The following is a 4,572-nucleotide window of genomic DNA, read 5'->3' as shown; positions in this document are numbered from 1 at the left end:
GCAATAGTAAAGATCACCCTATAGTTTTTCAGTCTGGCATAAGGTCTTGTCTTCGACCATGCTATGCAACCACCGTTCTTATGGTTGACAACCGATTTGGTTCAGGTAACCTAATGAATTCCGGTGAATTTTTAGGATTTTACGTTCAATGGTAATGAACGCATTGAAAATGGGTTTTCAGAAAACAAATCGGTTTTAATTTGATCAATAATATTTTCTCGTTCAAGCTCGAGTTTAGATATCATCGAATTCCATGAGTTTGTAATTCTCAATCTTTAAAGTCAATCTCATGGATTGAGTAATATCATGCTTAAATGCTGATTTTTAATCTTTAGAGAGATTATCCTTTCTGGGGGTCTGATTCATTAGTCTTATCAAGCTAATTTGCACGGCGCCCTCTCCATTTTACGAGACAGATCCTCTCATGGTTAGGATAAGTCTGACCACTTGGCGACCCTGTTTGATGCTGAGGTTCGTGGATTTTACAGCTGATTTTCGAGAAAACTTTTCAAGGTTTTTCGTAGACTCTACAACTGGTGTGGATGACAACTTCCAGACCTAAATCAAGAAGCGCGTGTCTTTTTCAGAAGACTTTACTTCCTTTTAATGACGGAATTGATTCATCGTGTAGATCCATCTTTCTTTTAAATATATTACAGTAAATCGGGTAAAACTGATTAAAATCGTCCAAAACAAAAGTACCTGTAATAATCTTGTACAAACATATGTGATATGTGTTTTAAATAACTTGGTAAATTCTTCCCACACTTAGCTTTTATTTATTTTTTTCTTTGCCTTTTTATTCTCCTCTATTCCATTTTAAATGAATTCTAACGTTTTGGGTTGTTTCTCCATTTATGTTCTCTCCGAGGTAACAATAATTTCGGTATTACAACCTAGTTTTATCGTTCATAAATATGTATAAACATGATTTTGAATTCATTTAGTTAAAAAATTTTCATATTTTCACAAAATTTGGCAATTAAACTAAGTATAAACCCGAGAGAATTTATAACCCTTCCCCACACTTGAGATCATGCAATGCCCTCATTTGCATGAAATCAGACTATAATTATAAATTCATGAGGGTGATTAGTGTAGAAAAGTGATTAAAAATACCGAGTTTGCAACATATTATTTTATATCACATTTGATATTTTGCGTCTTGTCGTCAAAATTAGTAGCTTTTGCCGAACTTAATGTCAGTCTTTGAAAGTGCGCTGTTTTACCCTATTTTGTACATAAGATAAACTACAAACATACATATATATATATATATATATATATATATATATATATATATATATATATATATATATATATATATATATATATATATGGTGTGTTTGCCCCGTAGCTTATTGGAGCTTATGGAAGCTTATTGGAGCTTGAGCTTATGATTTTAATAAGCTCCAAGTCATAAGCTTCGTTTGGTAGACAAAAAAAAGTAGAGCTTATGAAAATTATAAGCTCTGAAAAAAATAAGCTACTTGTAGTAGCTTATGAAAAAAAGTAAAGCTTATGAACTGAAAAATAAGCTCCAGCTAGTTTACCAAATATTTATAAAAAATAATAAGCTCCAGCTATCAGCTTCAAAAATAAGCTCCAGCTCAAGCTCCTACTCATAAGCTCCAGCTCCAGCTATAAGCTCCAGCCCCAGATACTTTCGTCCAAACACACCCAAATATATATATATATATATATATATATATATATATATATATATATATATATATATATATATATATATATATATATATTATAAAACCTTTATTTATTAAAACAATTTAAATGAATAATTTTTTAAAAATTTTGTTTCCATTTACTTTAGGTAGTTTCGGTATGTTTACCTAGTCCGTCCCTCGATAAAATTTAAAATTTGTCATTTTTAAAGCGATTGTTTTAAAAGAAAAGATTTTTGGATTTTTTAATTTTTTTGGTATACTTTAGATCAATAATATTAAAAATAATGATAACAAAATTTGTCGCCCCGCCCTAGGGTAAAGCAATTTCGGTTCCATGACCTAGTCTTTAACTTACGATGAATTTTAGAAATCATTTTTTTAAACTTAATGAAATAAAGTAAATTTTTTTTTTAAATTCACACAAAACTTAAATTTAAAAATGAATATAAATATCATACAAAACCTACAAAACAAAAATTCAGAATGGGAGGAGAAAACTAGTTCTTTAGTGTCTGCTAGTGGAAAAGACCAATCGGATTCCATTCTCGGAACTACACGAGAACATAACAACTAACTCTAGACAGCGTTTTTTTTAGAACATTTGAATCTCCCCACACTTAGGTAGCTGTGGTGTCGAAATTGTGATTAACTTCATCGTTAATTTCTTTTGGACCATAATCAACTTGCATATCTGTGACTTTTGCTTTAAGCCATTGGTCGGATTCCTGTGTAAAATCCACAAATTTAACTAATTTCTCCTTTTCTTTAGGCGATAGATTGGATACTAACCGGTTACATAACTTAAAGTTCCCCTTGGTACTAGCATCGCGAATCCGTTTAATAAGTTTCTTCATTGAACTATTAATAATGGGGTCATTTAATTTCGTATCAACAACGGGGTTCTTTGTTATCAAGTCATCATTAGGTGTTACTTCATCTTCCCGATACTTAGGCGTGTTATTATTGTTAAGCACTACCGTTGGAGTTGGTAAAACAATATGGTTCTCATCAATCGTTTTTATTGGTTCGACGGTTTTGGTTGGTGGAGATTTAGACTTTCGACTCACAAAGGTGATCGATTTTTCATTATTACTAAGTGTCATTCTACCCTCTCTTACATCAAATAACGCCCCGGTGGACGCTAAGAATGGTCGACCTAAAATTAGAGGAATGTTTTATTCCTCTTCTATGTCAATGATAATAAATTCGGCTAGGAAGGTTAAATTACCTGCTTGAACGGGTAGGTTGTCAGCAATTCCAACTGGGTGCTTAATGGTTTGATCAAAGAGTCTAACACTCATTTTCATTGGACTTAACTCACCTACTCCTAATCTCTTATATAATGAAAGAGGCATAACACTTATACTCGCACCTAAATCTGCTAGTGCATCATACATGACACAATCACTAAGTAGACAAGGAACAATAAATTCACCCGGATCACCCAACTTGGGTGTAAGTTTTGGTGGAACTGTCTTCACCGGGTTTATCTTTACGGTTTTTGTTTCTTGCACTTTCTTATTCTTCTTCTTCTTTTCAGAGGTATCATAAACTTTATTACCTATCATTTGCTCATACTCAACTCCTTTTCTTGGAAACGGGATGGGTGGTCTGTATGGTGCCACCACTAGCTTTACATACTCGAGTGGTGGTGGTGTTGTAACTTTTTCATTGTTACTCACATCTAAAACCTTCCCATCTTCTGATGATGGTTTTTCAGAATTTGTTGACACCATATTAACATTCTCATTCCGAGGATTTACTTCAGTATTACTCTGTAGCTTTCCTTTTTCCCTCTCACTCATCATGCTAGCAAGAGTACCTACGTGTTTTTCTAGATTTAAAATGGAAGCTTGTTGAGTTCTTAATGACTGGTCAAACCTCTCATTTGTTTGGGTTTGAGATGTAATAAATTGTGTTTGAGATTCCATTAGCTTTGCCATCATTTCTTCCAGATTTAGCTTTTTCTCTTCGGTTTGTTGTGGTGGTTTATGCAAGCTAGGTCTTTGTTGATTGAAATTGTTGTTTTTAGTTGGTTGGTTAATTGTCCATTTGGATTGTATAGAATGTTTTGATTTCGATTGAAGTTTGGCCTTGGCGGTTGATAATTATTTTGATAATTATTTCCCGGCCTTTGGTTCATGTAGGAAACATTCTCACGTTGTTCCATCATTTGCACAATGTGACAATCTTTCGTTAAGTGTGGTTCACCGCATTGCTCACAACTGATTCGTATTGCGTGAATATCTTTAGGCATCTTTTCCATTCGTCTTTCGAAAGCATCTATTTTTGTAGAAACGGAATCAAAGTCATGGCTAGAATCGGCTCTAGCCGCTTTATATGATCTAACGATGTCTTTTTCTTGGTTCCACTCATGTGAGTGGGAGGCTGTGTTATCAATAATTTTATAAGTTTCAGTTGCGGTTTTCTTCATAATGGAACCACCAGCTGCTATGTCGATGTCTTTTCGTGTAGTAATGTCGCATCCTTGGTAGAATATTTGTACTATTTGATAAGTGTCTAAACCATGTTGAGGACATCCTTTCAACAACTTTTCAAATCTTGTCCACGCCTCATATAATGTTTCATTGGCTTTTGTGTGAACGTAACAATTTCTCCTTGAAGTCTCACGGCTTTAGATGCCGGAAAGAATCTTTTAAGAAATTTCTCAACTAAAACATCCCATGTGTCAATCGCCCCTTCAGGTAACGATTCTAACCAATCTTTGGCTTCTCCCTTTAAAGTCCAGGGAAACAACATGAGATAGATCTGTTCATCCTCAATTTCTCGGATTTTAAATAGAGTACAGATCCTATTAAAGGTTCGAAGATGTTCGTTTGGATCTTCTTTTGGCGCACCACTATATTGGCATTGATTAGTTACCATG

At 33.8% G+C, this 4,572-nt stretch overlaps 1 non-coding gene across 1 annotated transcript; it reads left to right on the top strand.

Annotated features, from left to right (window-relative positions):
• Positions 1–4,207: 4,207 nt before the first annotated feature.
• On the top strand, positions 4,208–4,313 carry LOC139856211 (small nucleolar RNA R71). Its single transcript, XR_011761709.1, has one exon. It is a non-coding gene; the product is annotated as a small nucleolar RNA R71 (small nucleolar RNA).
• Positions 4,314–4,572: the final 259 nt, after the last annotated feature.

This window comes from Rutidosis leptorrhynchoides, chromosome 6 (genome assembly GCF_046630445.1).
Source record: "Rutidosis leptorrhynchoides isolate AG116_Rl617_1_P2 chromosome 6, CSIRO_AGI_Rlap_v1, whole genome shotgun sequence".
NCBI lineage: Eukaryota > Viridiplantae > Streptophyta > Magnoliopsida > Asterales > Asteraceae > Rutidosis > Rutidosis leptorrhynchoides.
This window is presented reverse-complemented; position numbering and strand designations above follow the sequence as displayed.